This window comes from Macaca fascicularis, chromosome 6 (genome assembly GCF_037993035.2).
Source record: "Macaca fascicularis isolate 582-1 chromosome 6, T2T-MFA8v1.1".
NCBI classification, from domain to species: Eukaryota; Metazoa; Chordata; class Mammalia; order Primates; family Cercopithecidae; genus Macaca; species Macaca fascicularis.
The window spans coordinates 83,797,336-83,818,174 of record NC_088380.1 but is presented as its reverse complement, the minus strand read 5'-3'; the positions used below and the strand labels follow the sequence as shown (position 1 = coordinate 83,818,174).

The following is a 20,839-nucleotide window of genomic DNA, read 5'->3' as shown; positions in this document are numbered from 1 at the left end:
TTGGGATGCCAAGCTGTCTGGCAACTGAATGACTACAGGCACTTAAGAAAGGTCATAAAACCACTGACAGTTTAGGATCCCATAAGGGATCCTGGATGAGTTGGCCTTAGATGGCCTTTCAGACTCTGAGAATCTGTTCTGGACTCATCTGTGAATGCTGCTTCTCCTCTTTCTAAAACATCTTGTCCCCTTTACAAAGCTCCCTTCCCTTTGGGAGCAGCTCACATTCTACCCTGGGCCAGAGCTCCTGATGCCACCTCCTGTCTCCCCCATTAGATCATGACCATTTTGAGTAAATGTGATGGTAAGTTTTGCTTCTCAGCTCAATTAGGGTTATGAAAAGGAAGGGAGGGAGGAAAGGAGAGAGAGAAAGGAAAAAAGCAGAAGGAAGGCAAGAAATTTACTTTTTATGGTATTTTAAGTGCTTAATTGTGATGCTTCATCCAGTCTCAATCAAATTCTTGATTCATAATTCCTCCCTATTGTGTTTGCTTCTTTTAAAATTCAAAATGCTCATCATTTAAAAAAAATAAAGTCTATGAATGATAGTGCTATTTAGCAAAGATGGCTTGTATTGGAAGGTCTCATTCTAAACTCCAGTTCCACCCTCTCTTGACTTGTTCTTCTTACTTACCTCTCTATTTTCTGGTGATTTTGTTAATTTCCTTAGTAAACCTTCTTTATCAATGAAGTGCTCAGACCTACAGGTACTTGAATCATAATGGTATATCGAGATAATTGCAGGGGATCCTTTCAGAAGTTTTTAGACAAGGGACACTATTGTCTTGTCTAACTTCCCTAAGGAAAACCAGATAATGAGATCATCCTCCCCAGCAAGTCACAGAAGGAAATAATCTGCCTATGATGAGGCTTCTCTGTTTTCTTTACCTGAGACTCGCCAAAAACAAAAATTTAAAAAAAAATATGTATCTATCCACACACCCTGAACACCTTCTACCTTTCATTTCCTGGAAGGTTTTTCTGTCTAGACATTTCTTCAGCAGTTACAATGGTGCTGAGTGTAATTGTGGCAGGGCCAGCTGGCCCAGACATCCTGAAAGGGGCCTCTGCATTGCAATGTATTTAAAATAGTCGTCACCGCCTCAAGTGGATGAGATTTCTGAGAGAATAATACTGTTTGCTCATGCATCCGAGCATTTGTATTTAAGTGCTTATTGAGAACCCAAGGTGTACAGCACTCTGTTAACCCCTGCGGGAGAAGATGCCAAACACAGGGCCCCTTTCTTACTCTCCAGGAGTTAATCATCTAATTAGAGAGACAGGACACAGTGCACACACAAACTCTCTTTTCGGTTGAGGACCTGAAATCCGAGCGTCTCAACCCCGGCCAATTAACGTCAGCTAAAGAGATTTAGAAACAATATTGGATGTCTGAGCCTCACCCCAGACAATTACATGAAAAATATCTGGATAGATCCCACTCGTTAGTTTTTTAACTGCTCTGCCCCATGCAATTCTAAGCTACAATCAGATGTGAGAAACGTTGGCCTAAATCCCACCTTTCCTTAAAGATAGGGATCAGTTTGCTGTCCCTGATTTCCCCAATCAGAAGGAATCCTACCGATTGATTTTCAGAGGTCCCAGTGCTTCCATCAGAGAAACACACAGGAAACAGACCAAGCCCTCTTCCCCAGGCATCTCAAGGAGGAGGAGAACACAGTGGGAAAGTCAATACCCCGCAGCCCCAGCCCACACCTGGAAGGTTTCTTTACGTGGTGTTGATTAAAGGCAAGGTCCCATCAGCCAGGCTCTGGTGATGCTAGAGAATTTAAAAGGCCACAGTCAACCCAAATACAGTTCAACTCTGAGACCAGCCATATTTCTTGGCAGCCACTTGGCTTACTGCAAAGTACCTATGTTTGTAAACTTGGGGTCCAGTGGTTATCTGACCCCAAATGAGAGAGATGTTTCACTTCATAAGACTGGAATCCTCTGGAAGCAACAGAGGTTGGCCTAGATTTTCTCCTCTTAGGCCTCCAAATTTGGACCATATTCCTGTCCAATGCAGGTGCAGTGTCCCGGCTAATGAGGCAAATTCGACCCTGGCGTCCCAGAACAGACATTCTTAGGCACTGACGACGGCTGCCTGGCCGGTAGATGCAGCTTAGTCTTGATTAAAGTTGTCGTTTATTTCCCTTTGTCTGAGTGAGCCCATCCAGTCAACACTAATCCATTTGTCCAAACGATTCTAACCTAATCGCCAGCAATTTCGGCCAAAGCCTCTGATGCTCTGACCCATCTCCGTAATTGTCCTGACCAATATATCTGCCTCCCCTCACTGATGGCTCAGGCCAGGCTCCAAGCTGTACCTCAGAATGTAATTAATCAAGAACATCAGAGGAGGGGAGACGCAGACTGGAAACTTTTTATATGCTAGGGGGAACGAAGCCAGACTTTGAGCAAAGGAGACGTCAGCTTCCAAATACAGTTCCTAAGGATGCATGCTGATGCATTGCTCAGCAGGCGCCGGGTTTTCCAAGGCTCCAGAAGCTTACTCAGGACTTATTGCTGCAGAGGTAACAGAAGCTTTCTCACCAATAGAAAAGTCTGGTCCTCAGGCCCACGTGGACACCCAGTTTCAGAGCAGTACAGGCCTTCCAGAAAGGACTTTGGCACCAGAAGATCTTCTCCCTGGGTCTCAAGCTGTGTTTTCTGGGAAGCAGTGGTACCCGGTGCTCTAAACCCTCAACTGCCTCCCAGGCCCTGGGTCTGGGTGAGATCAGAGCACATGACCCCCTTCTGCTCTCAGCCCCTCTGCCCCGTATCTCCAAGGGTTATCATTTTAAATGCCGCCTCAAGAGCTCTTCTAATCTCCGCTGCTGATGAAGCCCACCCTTCTCTCTACGTGCAGCCTCTGCACACAGCAGCCCTCAGAGGTGTAGCAGCCGCTGCTAGGACTTACCCCCAGGGACCTTGGAGATGGCTCTTTCCAATGGATGTTCCTATCTCTGACCCCATGCTGTCCCCACCTTGGGCTCCAGACAGGCATGTGGAGTGGGGGGGGTCTTTGGAGAGCCTCAGGGCACAGTGGCCAGGGTTCACCTCGGCCACATTGCCGTGTCCATCAGCACCACTCTGCAGAACAAGGAGCACGTGATTGAGGCCCACATGGGGCTTTACCACATGGGCCAACTTCAAGTTCCCTGACTGCTATAGGAAATCCACATCTCCAAGAAGTGGGGCTTTACTGGGTTCAATGCAGATGAATGTGAAGACATGGCTGAGAAACACCTCATCCCGATGACTGTGGGGTTAAATCCGTCACCAGTTGCAGCCCCTGGACAAGTGATGGGCCCTGCTATTGTAAGTGTTCCCATTGCACCAGCCCCTCCTTACTCATGCCCACTGAGAAATCCCACTCCTTGTAAAAAAAAAAAAAAAAAAAAAAGAGGCAGAGAGAGAGAGCTCTTCTAATCGATTTTGCCTTCTGGTGCCATTTTGGGTTTTTGTTTTGTTTCTGAGACAGGGCCTCGCTCTGTCACCCAGGCTGGAGTGCAGTGGCGCCATCTCAGTTCACTGCAACCTCCATCTCCCGGGTTCAAGCGATTCTTCTGCCTCAGCCTCCCAAGTAGCTGGATTACAGGTCTGTGCCACCATGCTCAGCTAATTTTTGTAGAGATGGGGTTTCACCATGTTGCCTAAGCTGGTCTCAAACTCCTGGCCTCAAGTGATCCACCAGCCTCCGCCTCCCAAAGTGCTGGATTACAGGTGTGAGAGCCACGGCACCCGACCCTGGTGCCATTTTGAATGAGCTTGGGAGGGGTTTGAAAACGCCTTTCTTGAACCTGTCCTTGAAGAGGGTGTTGCCACTGACATCGCAGCAACAGGAGGTGGGAGCTGCTTTTCTGAGAGAGGCAGGGAATTTTGCTCATAAAGTCACCAGCAACACTAGCTGCATTCTAATCACTCATTACACTATGTTCACTTAGTTTCTATAATACTACAGGTTAGCTTTCACTTCAGTAGGTGCCGAACTGTTGGCCCTAAGGGATGCAAAGCTGAGTAAGAAGTATCCCACTGCAGGGAGCTTCTCCTCTAGGAGTGCAGGGAGGGCAATGATGCTGAGGATTCCTGGGCTTGGGTATCAACGGCAAGTGAGGTGATATTGACATCAAGACCTCATCTCAAATGAAATCTCATTGCTTCTTTTAGATCAGTCATGAACAGAGCAATTCCTCATCCCAGTGCAGTGTCAGAATAAGGAAAGTGATTTTTTTTTAATCATTCTTATCCCAGGTTGTCTCAGAGGGCAACCCCTCGTTCATCCTCTTCCTGCCAACTTCCTCTGGTCTTATGTCCCTCACCTTTGTGGTGATTGATGTGGGTTTCTTTGTGTGTCCTATTCACAGCCACAGCATTTTCTTTCTTCAAGAGGAAGAGTCATGCCTTTGGGAGGCCGAGGCAGGAGGATCACGAGGTCAGGAGATTGAGACCATCCTGGCTAACATGGTGAAACCCCGTCTCTACTAAAAATAGAAAAAAAAAAAAAATAGCTGGGCGTGGTGGCGGGCGACTGTAGTCCCAGCTACTCTGGAGGCTGAAGCAGGAGAATGGCGTGAACCCGGGAGGCAGAGCTTGCAGTGAGCTGAGATCCGGCCACTGCGCTCCAGCCTGGGTGACAGAGCGAGACTCCGTCTCAAAAAAAAAAAGGAAGAGAAGCTTAGGAGTTCTACCTAAGAATGTGCTCCATCAGGTGAGTATTCCTCCCATAGCGCTGCTGTGTAAGGCAGAGTAAGGCAAAATTCAAATAAATTGGCAGATTGAGCACCTCTTCCCAGCCCTCAAAATGTTTTATTTAGAAGAAAGATAATTAAATACAAAAAGGCAGAAGATGTTCTTACACTGAACTTTCCGGGGAAGTCCCTCAATTCTCTCCTTTATCTTCTCCCACAGAAAGTCAGTCAAAGAGAGACCATCTTCAACCACTGTGTGCCCAGAGTTCTGTTCTCTTGAGTCCCTGCATCTTTTGTCCTCAATCTGTTTTCCAGGGGAAGGTTTTGCTTGGCTACCCTCAATCTCACATCCGAATTTTCCCATTTCAGTGCTTCTTCCTTTCCTCAGCCAGCCTTTTTGGACAAATCTCTCAAAGGTACTTAACCTTGACCGTATACTAGATGCACCCCAGGAGCGTTAAGTACTGATGCCTGGGTCCCACTCTTAGGATTCTGACTCCATTGTTTGGGGTGGGCTTGGGAATTGCATGTTTAAAGCTTCCCCGGTGATTCTAATGGGCAGGGAGGCTGAGCACACTTTAGAGGGCTGTGACTGGTTTCCTCCTGCAGGCTTTCCCTTACTCTTCATGTTCTATGCTCTCCATAGTCATTATTGCACTTTATTATAAAGAAACAACTGAAGCCAGGGCAATAGGCTCATTCTAGAAGTTAAAACATTATAGCATTAAAAGAATTGATCTCCCTGGTTTTAGGCCAGTGCTACAGGACCTCTGGCTCCTGGCTCAAATTTTATCCTCAGTGTCACCAGGTCACAGAAGCACTGCCCGTATTTCTGCATAGAGCTGCAAAAACATGACCACACTTTTGTATCCTCAAAAAGTCACCTATGGGGCTGTTGCTCCCTGTGAGCCCTGGGCCTGTATGGCACCAGAGCGTGTCTTTTTCTGTCCCTTTGTCTCTACTTACCTCTGCCCCTCAGTTTTTCTACCTTAAAAAAGAAAATCAAAAAACACCTTGACTATATTATAAAATAGAATGAAGATACTTGAATTTTTTACATTTATTTATACAACTTTTTTTTTTTTTTTTGAGACAGAATCTCGCTCTGTTGCCCAGGCCAGAGTGCAGTGGCACCATCTCAGCTCATTGCAACCTCCACTTCCTGGGTTCAAGTAATTATCCCTACCTCAGCCTACCGAGTAGCTGGGATTACAGGTTCCACCATTACACCCAGTTAATTTTTTTTATTTTTAGTAGAGATAGGGTCTGGCCATATTGTCCAGGCTGGTCTCGAACTCCTGATCTGAGGTGATCCACCTGCCTCAGCCTCCCAAAATGCTGGGATTACAAGTATGAGCCACTGCGCCAGCCTCATCTATTTACACAACTTTTGATCCTCATTCTTTTAAAGATGTATTTCTTTCTGAAAGAAAAATAAATGAATTGCTACTTAACCTGCTTCCAGTTTGTAAAGGCAGGATGAGGTGGAGAGAGCACTGTACTAGGAGTAACCAAAAGACCCAAGTCTGTCTCAATCACTCACTGTCATGTACCCTGAGATGCGAGTCACTGATGTCCTCCCTCCCTTCTCTCAATTATAAATTGGAGAATAATGTCTTCATGGCTCATATTCACAGCCCATATCCACAGGTTAATATGAGAATCAAATAAGACAGTATTTGTGAAATTTTGAGAAAAAAAAATGTACGCTAGGATTCCTTTTAATTGGTCACATTGTGAATTTGAATCTTTCTACAAAGAAATTTTCCATGCTCATTCTTTAAGCTATCATTTTGATTTCTTTGGAAACCTTGCTTGCAGTCATGTGATCAGAGCTGTTGCTGGTCTATAGACGACTTATCTTTTTCTAGGAAGGATGTTCTGTGGTCTGTCTGCTGCTTTCTGGAAGTTTCCTTTCAGAAGGAAGCCCTGGTGAGGTTCCATCTCGACATCTGCAAGTCATATCTACAGGGAAAATGTGACTCACTTGAGTGACTGTCTTAAGTTTTCATGGATATTATTCAGGGAGTAGGTGTTGTCTTTGGGCCAAATCATCATGAAATGGCCCAAAGACAACACCTACTCTCTGATTTCACCACTTGAAATCATCATGACATCAGCCCTGTCACAGAAACTGACTGTGCACCCACAGGAAGCAGAAAGAAGGGTGGGCGATGGGGCACAAGTTTACTGCAAGAAAGGCCACTGTCCTAGCCCTCCTGAAGTTTAGAGATAATGTAGTCAAAGAATGCAGCAGAGTGCCTGGTGTATGACAGGAAGGCAATAGAGGGTAGCCAACCCGCTACAGTGCTTTTATGAATAACCCTATACAAAATACAACAGCTGAGATGACTCAACCCCTTGCAGAATGAGAAGAGACACAAATGAACTACAGTTTAAGCTACATGGATGGTAAGTGCATGACATACTTGCTCTCCATCTCCTTTCTTGGCTGTATCTGACACCACTAAAATGGATCATTGAATAGTTTGCTGATGACCCTGCATGTGACTCCAGAATCCTTCTTGACCCAGTCTGCACAAATTGATACCAATCAAGCCAAAATGCCAATTGTTCTAAAACTGTTGAACATTCCAGTATTAGGATTTCAGTAACCTAATCGATGCATGCATGGCACTTGGTCAGGCACTCAAACCACATCATTATAGTTGACATTTTCCTCTTCTTAGTCTTCATCATCAGTATCATCATTATACATGTCATCATAGTGCAAATTTAAGCTATTTTTATTGAAAGGCCTTCTGTTTTTATGTAGGACTCCACTAGGGTTGTAGGGGGCTTTCATTCTGTACTTTTATATTTTAGCCTCAGTGACTAAACCTGTTTCCTAATGATTTCAGCATTATCTTTTCTTTTCTTTTTCTTTCTTTTTTGAGACAGAGTCTCACTCTGTCTCCCAGGCTGGAGTGTAGTGGTGCAATCTCAGCTCACTGCAGGCTCTGCCTCCTGGGTTCACGCCATTCTCCTGCTTCAGCCTCCAGAGTAGCTGGGACTACAGGTGCCTGCCACCACGCCCGGCTAATTTTTTGTATTTTTTTGGTAGAGACGAGGTTTCACCGTGTTAGCCAGGATGGTCTTGATCTCCTGACCTCGTGATCCACCCACCTTGGCCTCCCAAAGTGCTGGGATTACAGGTGTGAGCCACCGCGCCCGACCAATCTTTTCTTTTACTGTCCTTCAAATCTTAAAAGAACGTGTTTCAAAAAAAGAAAAAATGCTATGTGCATTGCCCCTTTTGGTATAGGGTTTTCTCTCCTTTATAATAGTAGAGTGATCCTACAAATCCAGTTCAGAATCGTAATGAATTATTGAATCCATAAGAATAGACTACCCACATTGAGGTGGACTCTAGGGGAAAACATCTGGCAGGCAGAAGTTCTACAATAAATTGCAAAGGAACTTAGCCGAAAAGAAAAGTTAAAGGGAAGTATCTGCAAGGAGAGCAACAGTCCATACTGAAGGTGGAACATACGCAATAGCAAAAAGAGTCCATGATCTTTTGATTTCTCCTGGGCCTCTTTTTGCAGTAGCTTGGAAAGGAGGCTTTACCCAGGTCCAAGGTGCCTCCTCTTCTTGGTTTGGTGATCTCAGTTCTGGGAAGCTGGGTTGCTCCAGAGAGTCTGCTGAAAGTGTGCAGATGAGAAGAATAGGCTCTGAAAGGGCTTTCTGGCCCTCAAGAAACAGGATACCTGGCCCTGCCTCCTGCAGTGCCAAGCTCTTCTAAGGCAGCTTAATGGGACCTAGAGAGTGCAACCATCAGAGCTGGTGGTGGTCAGAAACCTGACCACCTGCCCTCCTGAAGAAAATTCATGGGAATCTCTCCGTGACAGGCTGAGGAAAACATCCCACCCTTGACTCATACCAAGGCTTGTCTAGTGAACCAGTCAGAAACAACTATGTTGTTAAGGCCTGTCTATGGTGGTACTCCCAGAATGTGAATACTGTTGTAAACTCTCACTCAAATATTAAGGACATATTTCCAAATATTAAGGAAATGTTTGTCTCCCTGACCTGATTCCACGCTAATCCGAACAGACTTCCTAATCCTGATGCTCTCTGGTGTCGCTTGCCGCCCACTGTGCAGCGTCCATTAGTGAGGTTGCTGAGGGCAGAAGCTGCACCTTGCTGCTTCTGGAACAAGGTCCCAGGGTCTTGTTCAGGGCCAGGTCTATGCCATAGTTCATTAAATATTTCTAGGAAGGAAAAGGGGTATGGAATGACCGACTTGTGCACATTTGCCTGAGGCTTCCCTTGTTTTAGCATTGAATGTCCCGTGTCCTGGGAAACCCCCCAGACTTGGCAACCCCAGACAGTTGGTCACCTTGGCTGGAAGGAAGGAGGGAAGAGTGAAGTACATTAGTCCAAGCCCACCTGGGGCAGAACCCTGCATGCTCTGACTTGCTGGCATAAGGAAGGGCGGCTGAGTAGCAGGTGAGCTCATGGGGTCCCTAAGGAGATGCAGTGAGCCCATCCCTTCAAAGAAGCAGAGGGACCATGAGCCAGACTTTCATCCCATCATCACTGAGTCCTGAAAATAGAAATATATTCATTTGGGAAACATCCGTTGTGAACCTACCCTTTGTCGGGTTCTGTGCCAGATCCTGAGAGTACGGAAGAAACAAGAACAGGTCTTCCTTCCAGGAGTGCCGAGGCAGCGGGGCGTGCTGGGGGAGCGTCCCGTGGGCTTCCTGTGTCATGCACGCGAGTAAAGCTCTGCACGCACAGTTGACGGACAAACACATATGGGGCAGTTTGCCTGCTGGGCTGGCACACACGTGGTCTACTTGGGGAATCCTAAAGGACAAAGAGTTACAACCTCCACAACAGGCCCTTACCATGTATCCCCAGGTCTGTAGAACCCATGGTGGCAGAGAGCTGTTGGTTTGTTTTTAAGCAACACGTAGGCCTTCCCAGTGGGCTGTGGAAAGGATCACCAGGTCCCTGGCTTAAATTAGACCTGACATCACGGCCAGGCGGACATGAGGCTGCCAGGGACTGCTGGGGACAGGCACCAGGAGGAGGCCCAGGGAAGAGGAAGGACGCAAGGTTTCCACTACACTCAGGGCAGATGGAGCTAATCCCCCAGATATGAGCCCTGCCTGCTACTTCCGTGGTCCTGTGTTTTAAATGGCCCAAGGGCCAGTGACCAGGCGGCTGCCTCCCAGCCCAGAGACATGGCACAACCAGGGCTGTGCAACTGGACATGAGTCCAGTCCTGCCCTCTTTTTGCTTTACTCCTGACTTGCCACTCTCAGCAATAGGTCCTGGCCCCAGAAGAACCGTTTTGGCGACTTTCTATTAGGGCCCACAGAACAGAGACTCGGCAAATGTGGAGTGGAGTTGACCATTTAACTCTTGGTTGGTCTCAACTCTATCCTTAGGTTCAACTTCCACAGATCTGACGCTGTGTCCATGTGGCTCTTCATAGCTGCTGACTGATTTTCTGTTTTAAACTCCCACCCTACCCTTACCCACTACAGCACATTTAGGAAATGTATTGTCTTATGGCAAAGAGAAATATCATCTTCCTGGGTTATGAAACAACTCAGAAATATTGTAGAAGGCATTTTGTTTGACAGATCAGAGGGAAACAGACATGGATTAAGTCTTCTCAGAATTAAGATGAAATCACCAAGCCTATAAATAATGTCTCTCCCTCTCGTCTAACCTGTTTACAGGATTTGTCCTCCCATTTTTTTCTCCCTCCTTCCCTTCCTTGTTTCTGGCCATGGCCTGTGCCTATAACAGCGAAGCAGCACTTGTTTTCTGCCTTCTGAGAGTTCTCAAGTAATTGGGCTTGATTATTATCACAAGGCAAGGACTAGGAGCTCAGCTTCTTAACAAGCAGACTCACAGAGAAAGCCCTCCCTCAACCACCTGGCCCCTGTAGCACATGTTAACAAATTATTTAAACATAATATGCTGCTTAGAGAGGGAAATAACTGGAAGGGCCTGAGGGAAGAAAGGAAAAAGTAATCAGGAAGTCTTCATGGAGGAGGTGATATTGAATTGAGATTCTGAAGAGTGAATAGGAGTACACAATGCAGTTAAACTTTACCAAAAATTCTCAGCAATCCATGATTAAAATAAAGCTAAATCCCTAAAATAAAGCTAAATCCCAAAAACATGAAAAAGCAAGTTTATATCAGGGATTTAGCTTTTAGGATAAACAGAGGAATTCAGCATATATTTCATCCAGTTTAGGATACTTCCCTCTACCATGCAACTGGTCTTCCTGTCCAGACTTCTGCCCTTTGAGATGCCATAAGATCTCATAGTCCCCGTCTGAAACAGAGAAAAGAAAGTCAAGTCACATTTTGTGGAAAGCTTTTCTAAATTAAGAGGTTAAGACAAAAAAAGATTTTGGCTCCATTCACCATTAACTAGAAACTTCCGTTAACCATAATGCCCCATTCCCCAAGCCGGCTGGCTAATGGAGGTTCTGCTGCATCCGTCTTTTTGTTTTGCTTCCTTCCTTTCTTTTGCTTCCAGGCTCTCTGTCAACTCTGGGTTCCTGTGCTCCTGTCTCTGCAGCAGTCTTTTCTTCTCTCCTCTCCCGCCCTCTCAGTTGTCAGTGCTTGACTCAGTCGGGGCTGTGTGGGAATTGGCGGGGAGAGCATCAGGGAGTCAGGGCTCAGAAGGAGACTCATTGTGGATTTACCCTCACTTGATGGAGAACCCTCAGCTCCTGCTAGGCTGGCCACTCCATGGAAGCTATTTTTGTGGGTGAGCCCCTAATCCTAGACTCTAGAGTATAAAAAGTAATGCACCTGGGGCGGATGGTCAGCAAGATTTCTGTTTCTCAGGGAGGAGGCTGGAGCTTTGACAAGACACAGCTGGTTGAGGGAGGGAGCTGGAAGATTCAGCCCTGGGGTGAGGAAGAAGAGGAGGAGGGCGCCTTTATGAAGCAGGTGGCTTCACTGTTTCTATAAATGAAAATGGTGCGTTTTCACTGAACACTGATTACGAAAATGGTCTTTTATTAGGCAGCTGTACCAGCCCATAGGACAGCCCTTGAGGCTCAAGCTGGGGAACTTTCTCCGCAGTTCATAAACATGGTTGGCTGCACCTCGCTGCAGAGCCAAGCGTGTTTGTTATTTCTTTCTGCTCAAGGACTGCACAGGCCAGGAATGAGCGCCTGTGGGGGTAGAAGGACAGAAAGAGACCAGGGCTTTACCTAAAACACTGCCAGATTCAATTATCCCTGCCATTTGTGTATTTATCTGAGAGTCCTTCATCCTCCTTTTGAAGAGACTGAAAAAGAGACCCAGGTCTTCTGTCTAAGGAGGTTGGGAGGAAGGTGCCGGAATGAGGCTGGGCTTGCCAAGACCGATGGGTCTTCTCTCCTTGCAGCAGAGGTGAATTTAATTGGTCTTCCTTCTCTTTAATTAACAGAAAAATCCCTTCTGAAAAGGCAAATGAATAGGGCAGGAGACTGAGGAGCACTTCACCCCTGAGCAAATCACCTGCCTTCCAGCCCCCTTGCTTCCAGCTGAACCCCATGTCTCATGGCATGTTAGGCAGTCCACTCCACTTGCCAAGGTCCCTGGAAACATGGTGGCCCAAGTGGTGGGGAAATCACAGGGAGAATCCAAACCTCACGGGTCAGGTCCTCACACAAAGCCAGGGGTTCCACTGCGGTTTCCCAAGGAGAGGTAAATAATAACAGCTAGTATTTACTGAACACGTGCTATGTGCCAGGCTCGGTGTTATTCATTTAATACTGTGTTTTCTATTAACTTATTTAATTCTAACAATTCCATTATGTAGTTTTTGTTTTCAGATGAAATCACCAAGACTTGCTCACAGAGACACAGCTGGAAAGTAGAAGCACCAGGATTCAAACCCAGGCCAGTGGGAAGCCTGAGGCTCTTACCCACCCTCCCTTCAATGCTGCCTCCCTTCATACTGCACTGCTCCCTTCCCAATGTCCCTACTTCTCCTGTCCTCATTTCAACTGCTCATCCATCTTCCCAGACTTTTCTACAGACATGCGGCATTGCAGTACTGCTCTTGCTACAAATGTCAGATTTCCTTGGTCAGATTTGCTTAGTGTGGGACTTTCTGCTGAGATATATCAGAGATGTTACGACTGCGAGAAATGCAGGCAGAAGTTATCTGTGATCCATCTGCCATGCAATGACAAGGGATGCTTAAAGGCTGTCTGGAAGAACTGCCTTCTTTAGAAACCTGAGGGCCGGGCGTGGTGGCTCACGCCTGTAATCCCAGCACTTTGGGAGGCCAAGGCAGGCAGATCACAAGGTCAGGAGATCGAGACCATCCTGGCTAACACGGTGAAACCCTGTCTCTACTAAAAATACAAAAAAAAAAAAAAAAAAAAAATTAGCCGGGTGTAGTGGCGGGTGCCTGTAGTCCCAGCTACTCGGGAGGCTGAGGCAGGAGAATGGCGTGAACTCGGGAGGCGGAGCTTGCAGTGAGCAGAGATCGCGCCACTGCACTCCAGACTGGGCAATAGAGCGAGACTCTGTTTCAAAAACAAACCAAACAAACAAACAAACAAACAAAAAGCACTCGAGAGCACCAGGAGCCCATAAAAGGAGCCAAGACTACCCCATCAAATCTAAGCCCCTCTGAGAGCACAGTGTCAAGAAGTGCATCATTCAAGAAGTCTCCTGCAGAGTGAAGGCCTTTCCAAAATGAGCATTATGTGAATTCATTTCAGCAAAGTGAGGAAAATTGATTTCTCAACGTGGAAGGATAGTTTTAACAGTAGCCCTGGGGTGGGGAGTGGGGGAAACTAACTAAAACACTAGGTCTTGGATGCTTAATCAAATAAATCAACTTGGAGGCTCAACTGGATTCCCCAAGCAAAGAGTGCATGTGAAGCTTTATAAAACTTTCCTTGTCTCCCTCAGAGGGACAGTAGCCTGGCAAAAACCTAGATGTTCCAGGAGCAGGACTCACAGGCATCTTGCGGTGCGTCCATTCTCCAGGGGGAGCAAAAGGCAAGCATGCTCACTTCCCAGATGGCTGGTTTGGGAAGACAGGGGTTGGCTGCTCCCCAAACCCTTCCCTGATCGCCTAGCCTTGGCCTGGGGAGCTGGGGTGGAGGCTGCTCCTCTGAGAAATAGATTTGCCCTTTGGTTACAAAACATCTCCAAATGATTGATGAACCAGTCTCAGGGAAGAAAGAAATGTCACCGGCACATGAAATACAGCCACCTTGAGAAAAAATATTTCACCCTTTCTGGAGGCCCTAAGCCACAGGGACATTCATTAGAACAGGAGTGAAAGAGGATCAGATTCAGTTGCAGTTGCACGGATGTGAGGCAGGCTGACAAAGAAGGCATGGTCCCATGTAACAAGATGATAAATTTGCTCACAATAATCTGTGACATTTGTTTTCTCCTTTGGCTAAGTGCCTCTAGTACTGGATCCAGCCCTCAGCTGGGGCCATAACTCTTTCTCAGCAGATGGCGTCCATTGGCCTTAGGAATCTGGGTGGAGGCCCTCCAGACTGCAGGTGGAAATGTCTCAGGCCATGCTGACCTTGGGCACACACTGGCTCGGGACAGAAGCCGGTTCAGAGTTAGCCTCTCTTGGGGAAGCTACAAGCTTTGTGACCACATATTATTTCACCTCTCCAGGCCTTTGATTCTTCTTGTATAAAAGGTAGGGATCAGACTAGGTATGTTTTCTAAACTAAAAAGAAAATCCTAAGTGTTCTCACCGACTGAATGAACCCCCTTGTGACCAAGGGGGCTCTAGAAAAGCCTTAAAACTGAGTTCCTGGTCATGACAAGGCAGGAGGTCAAACATGCCTCATTATTCCCCCTCTCTTTTATGGTTTAAACACAACTGACCAGCACTCAGGTTAAAATAGAGACCATAAGATTGACAGAACAGACTCTTTGTGACAATAAGATACCAAATTATACACAAGACCTAAGGCTATGCCAGGCAAGGGCTAAGTCACACATGCCTTGAAGAATAAACTGTGGGCCCAGTGGGTGGCTCATGCCTGTATTCCCAGCAATTTGGGAGGTCAAAGTGGAGAGATCACTTGAGGTCAGGAATTCGAGACCAGCCTGGGCAACATGGCCAAATCCCATCTCTACAAAGAATAAAAAAATTAGCCATGCATGGTGGCATTTGCCTGTAGTCCCAGCTACTCAGGAGGCTGAGACAGGAGAATCAATTGAGCCAGGGAGGCCGAGGCTGCAGGGAACCATGATTGTGCCATTGCCCTCCAGTCTGGGTGACAGAGCAAGACTCTGTTGCAGAAGAAAAAAAAAAAGAGTATGTTCTAACTGCCATGAGGTTCCCCCCCAGCCAGCTGCTGAACAAGAACTGGCCTCAAGATAAACAAGATTAAAACAATTACAGCTCATCCAGCTCACAGACAGACACTGACTAACTGATCCTCTGTTCTGCCAGCCGTTACCGTATCTGTGACTGAACAAGACACTGATTTCTGTAACTTTCTCCTCATAGGAAGACCACCAAACATGGACTGGTCCTGGCTGGCTTACAGAGGCTGTGCACTTGAGTGTCATCATGTCCTAAAAAGACCTTTTGACATATAAGGCCTAGCTGTAATACATTTCAATGTTCAGTCTCCATCCCAAGGTGAACATGGGTCATAAGTTATACACATATTTTCTCAATACGCATGTGTTAGGACTACCTTCATGAGTATACATAGCACTTCCTGTAACCTATTGAATATGTATGTTTAGCCAACTGGGTTGGCATAAAGCTCCTACCCCAACTTCTCTTCCTTCCAAGTGCCCGTCTCTCTGGTCTTGGCTGGAGGCTGTGCTTCCCAGCCTGTGGGATGGCCACCTTGTGGACTATAACACCTTATAAAAAATAAAGTCTCCTTTCCTTTTCTTTTTTAATTTTTTTTAAGAGGGGGGGATGTCACTCTATTTCTCAAGCTGCTTTTGAACTCCTGTGCTCAAGCAATCTGTCCACCCCGGCCTCCCAAAGTGCTGGGTTTACAGGTGTAAGCCACCATGCCCGGCCTCCTCTCCTTTTCTAACTTTAAAAATTGTGTGTGTGTGGGTTTTTAAGTTAATAGTTCTCAAATTTGTATTAGCAATAGAACACATTCTGTAGACAAGACTGCCAATAACAGATAAAACTACTGTAAGTGGAGCTTCTTCAAGGTCAGCATGACATAATGGGAAGGAGTTTCAGAATTCGAATTCCAGCTCTGCCACTTTTGAGGTGTGTGACCTTGGACAAGCTACTTATCTTCTGAGCCTTAGCTTTCTCATTCATAAAATAGAGATTGTAATAAAACTTACTTCATAGGGTTACAGTAAGGATTAATGAGATAATGCATGTATGGTGCCTAGTACAGAAGGGTTTGGTGAGCATTTGCTACCATGATTCACCATTATCAGGTTGCTGCAGGGGTGGGGGCCTTGAGTTTCGCACACTCATCCTTCCTTCCCACTCTTACGCCACACCTTCTGTAGTGCTGAAGAATGCTTGAGAGACCTCAGGGCTCAGGTAGGGTGCAGTTTGAGAACCGCTGGGTAGAGGAGTATTTCCTAGACTTTCCTCGGGTCAGAGTCACTGAGGAGCTTGTTAAATACCTCTGCAACCAAGCGTCAGCCGGGGTGGCTCAGGCCCCTGGACTCTGTACTTACCAAGCACACCAAATGTTTCCTGTCTTCAGGCACTTTGTGGGGACCTAGGAAGATGATCCCGAAAGTCCGTCAGGTCTGAGAGACCCAGATTTCATGCCTCAATCAGGGGCAGGACCTGTTCCCAGACGACCCCTGCAGCCTCCAGGCCACCTGGACCAGGCTGGTGGGAAAATGGCCTGTACCCGCCTCCGAGGCGCCTGCCCAGCGGCTGGAACAGCTTGGGCTTGCCCTCTCGCTGACCCCCTGGACTCTGGATCCTGGCCTCTCAGGCCATCCTCTCAGCCTCAGCTGACTTTCCTGGCCCTCAGCAGGTGCCTGCCCAGAACTAAGGGCCCTGCTTCACCTCCTCTGGCCTGCCCGGGTCTATGATTGCCAGCATCCTGGTGGGGCAATTTCACGGGAAGATGGGATCAGTACGTTAGAGTAAGAAATCTAAAGAGATGCTATTTTCTGCCTAATCTGTTTCTCCCCATGGGTCAATTTGGCTGCACTTTTATTTTGAAATAAAAGAACCTAGGAACAAATGAGCAAACACCTTATTATTAAGAACCATTTGCAGAAGATCCCGTGGAGCAGCTCCAAGGTCAAAGCTATCTGTTCTGTCTCATACACAAAACAGCCGACAGGCAGGCAGAATAGGAAATCACAGAATCATAAAAAGTTTGGGCAAACCATAGTACCTTCTTTTCAACTGAATATAAAAGTAAGAGTTCTGTCTGCAATGCAGAGAGAATCTTCAAACTCAGAACATTTGTGTGTTTAACAGAAACAACAATGATCACGTTAAATTGGCTGGGGCGGTCAGGAAAAATCAACAGCAGCCCTGAGACTCATTCTTGGCTCTTTCCTTCTCTTTGATCCTAGATTTTCATTTTTCAAAAAGTGCCATCTGTTCTTCCTGTAACTTTCATGTTGGAAAAAAATAATTTCAATTCTTGAAATTGTATGTTTTCTCCTTCTTTCCCCCTGCCTGATCCCTCTGTCTGTGCAGATGAGGGAGGGATTCAAGAGGTGAGCTTCTATTAATAAGCCTGTGTGACTAACTCCCACCATGAGAGGATGGGCCTGTGACGCTGGGCTATTAAGCAAAATTATAACACATACCATGGGATTTGCTTTAGGTTGCCAAGAGACCTCTCTGTGGTAATGGAAATGCTCTCTATCTCTGTAGCCCAATACTGTAACCATGAGTGGTTACTGAGCAATTGAAATGCAGCTAGTGCAGCTGAAGAAGTATGTTTTTAGATTTATTTCATTTTAATTAAATTAAATTTAAATGTAAGCAGCCAAATATCTAAATAGGTGTCACAGTTTAGGGGATAAATTGTGCATGCGTGTGTGTGTATGTGCATGCTCTCTTGTGCACATGCACACACACACTAGGGGAGGCTTCAGGGGAGGTGAGCAGAGCTGGGATCCTACAGCAGCAGGCTCTGACCCCCTCCGTTCTCTCCTGGTCTTCACTTGGTCCATGGTCCTTCCACAAACCACTACCAATTGCCCAAACACCCCATGAAGCAGTTTCTTCCAGCATATGGCCGCAAAGCTTTTTTGTTGTTGTTGTTAGTGAATGTAGCTTCCATCTACTGTTGTTATGTGGGCTTTTCTGATCTACCTACAGTCTTCAAGCCTCCTAGCTTTAAAAACTTAGCTTCATCTAAGAGGCTAACTCCAATCCAAACCATGAAGCATTTTGTTGAGAAGGGATGGGAAGTCAAGTGTCAGCCCAGAGAGAAAGAGTGCTATACTCCATTAGTAATGTCTGCTGTGGCTGCAGACAAGGGTGAATAACTGGTACTCGTATTTGCCAACTCCACAGCCAATCCTTGCTGTAGCTTTGCTTCACAAGCTAGTGAACTAATTAACTTCATCTATCCAGTCTATTCTGCACAGGGACTGCTGGGCCTACATGTTTTGATTTATTTTACAGCACATGGCCTCTGATTTTCTTTCTGTTTTTCCCTGAGTGCCTTCCTACCTAGGTAATCCTTCGCCATACCCCACAGTATCTGTGACATTTTTAAGTCTCTTGGCAAGATACCACTAAGATATGTAAGTAATTCATGTAAGGTTTAATCTTTTATTAAAGAAAGTGTAAACAAGGCCAGGGAGATGTAATTTGAGAAATGGAAATCAACTCTCCCATGAGTTTACCACTCTGGGCTGAAAGAACTCAAAGCAATCAACTCCTGGTTTTCCCCAACTCAGCATCGTCTATGACTTTACACTTTTCAAAAGTGCTTGGTCATCATCTCATTGGATACTCATTGCTGACATTAAAAAGGGCAAGTCATGTTTTCTAGATGAAGAAACGAAGGCTCAGGTGGACAAATACTTTGCTCTTGGTCACGGGGTCAATTTTATGTTTGGAGGAAGACTCCCAGATAGGATCCAGCACTAGGGATCATGTCTGGTTGACTGACAGAGGCCCTGCTAGGAGATGACCTGAATGAGGGTCATTTTTGTTGAAAAGAATGGGGAGAGGGTACATTCCTCTTGGAGAAGAGCATGGTGTCTGTGTCATGTGTTAGCCCTGGATCCAATTCCATGGCTCTGTGTCCAAAACTTGGGGAGGAAAGGGCTCCAGGAAGAAACTCAGGAAAGGGCTCAGCATGCAGTTTCTGAGTGAGGTAATGAAGTGTGTCCACAGTGCAGGAAGTGGGTGTTCTTCCCAGCTTTGTGTGGAACTGAGGGAGCTTGTTTGCCCCTCCACCATGTGAAAATGCAGCAGGAAGGCACCATCTATGAAGCAGAGAGTGAACCCTCACCAGACACTGAATCTGTTAGCACTTGGATCTTGAACTTCCCAGCCTCCAGAACTGTGAGCAGTAAATTTCTGTTGTTTGTAAATTATCCAGTCTCAGGTATTTTGTTATAGCAGCCTGAATGAACTAAGACACACAATAATAAACAGAAACATGAAAGTCAGAGATTAATTTTAAAATGTCATCCAAGTTACAAGAGGATCCTACCTGCTGCCACTGAGGCTGTGTAATCAGACCTGTGGCATGGTCTGAGGCAGAAGGATGCAAGTTAAGGAGCAGATATAAAGCACAGTACTTCTATAGAATTCTCACTTGCTTGCAGTAATGATATCTTCTCAAAGAAAAACAAAAACAAACAAACAAACCTGGATGCCTTAGTAGTGGACCAAAGAGAGATCCTAGAGGAACAAGCATCCCCAAACTATATTGTTTGGCTATCAGACTGATGAAAAGTAAGTCACAGTAATGAACCCCAGCCTGCACTCAGCTCGTGGCCCTCTGTGCCCAGCTGAGGCCAGGAAGTCTGTCTTCATTGCTTCCAGGGAAGCTTTCCAGGCTCCCAACGCAGGATACTCAACAAATACTTGTTAGCTGATTACCTAATTTTAAATTTTCACGCATTTACATTTTTCAAGGCAATTTGGCAAAGGAAATCAAGTAACTATTTTTGGTTTCTCTTTAGGTTACACTTTATTCTGCACAATTTTGAGCCAATACAGTAAGAATATATAATTACATATGGAATAGTTTTAGCAACTTTGCAGAAGATGAACTTCCTGCCACTGGTATTCAGGTTCTGATGCAGAAGACATGAAAAGAAGGCGTTTGAAGTGAACGGTTCACAGTTCTAGACAGTGTACCCTCAATCCATGTTTGATTTTCTCTCCACCCATTTCCATGTCTTCTTCTTTTTCCTGTGGGGCCCAACAGGATCTAGGGCAGTTTGCCCTGACTCATGGCTGCAGCGGCTCTGGAAAATTCTTTTCCTTCTGCACCTCCATGAATGGAGGAGCAGGGAGAATTGCCATCAGGGTCAGACCAAACCGTGAGCTTCTGGGGATGATGTCTAGGACAAGGAGGGGAAGAGGAGCTCTTGATTTCCTGCCTCTTGACTCTTCACCCCACAAAATAAATGATCCCCCCATTGACCGAGAGGCAACTCCCCAGGAGAAGCAGGAGTGCCTGGGACCTGCACGCCCTGGAAGGCATTGCCTGCTGCTTCATCCTCGGCCTGTTGGTCTTTTACCCTCTCTCCAAATTTAAAAACTCTTCACTTTCAGTTTATCTTGTTTTTTTTCCCCTTTTATTTTATAGTGTTTACAATTCTTACGTTATTGTTAGCTTCACTTACTAACATGTTTTTAACTTTCGCCTCAATGGCTCTTGGGTTTTATTTTAATCATGTATAGCTTCATTTTTAGGTTTTTAATCTCTATTGGAGTCCAGCCATTTATCTTATTTTAAATCTCATCTAGTTGGATCTTGTCTTAAAAAAAAAAAAAAAAAAAAAAAAAAACCTCAACGTTCTTTCATTGGGATTTTAACTCTCTTCCAACTGCATAGTTTAAAAATTTCTTAAATTTTACTTTTTGAACTTGAGGCCTTTTATTTCTCTCATTTTAAAAAACAACTTATTTTAGGTTTTTTCTTCCTTTTTTGTATTGAAATATGAAACAAACTTGCTTATTTTAAAACTTATTCTTAAATGTCTTTTCTGTTTAAAGTGTTTGACTTTCAG

The 20,839-nt window shown here is 45.7% G+C and overlaps 1 long non-coding RNA gene across 3 annotated transcripts in view; it reads right to left on the bottom strand.

The window, feature by feature from the left end:
• Positions 1–6,381: 6,381 nt before the first annotated feature.
• The window catches only part of LOC135971316 (uncharacterized), a 29,798-nt gene continuing 15,340 nt past the window's right edge, over positions 6,382–20,839 (bottom strand). Inside the window, exons 1-3 of one of the 3 annotated variants that reach the window (XR_010587417.2) lie at positions 16,337–16,573; positions 9,292–11,000; positions 6,382–6,659 (exon numbers count right to left, since the gene is read on the bottom strand). This is a non-coding gene — a long non-coding RNA (uncharacterized lncRNA). Of the gene's footprint in view, positions 6,660–9,291; positions 11,001–11,092; positions 11,234–16,336; positions 16,574–20,839 lie in introns of those variants that run through there. The other 2 variants (XR_010587419.2, XR_010587418.2) reach the window with 2 other exon arrangements.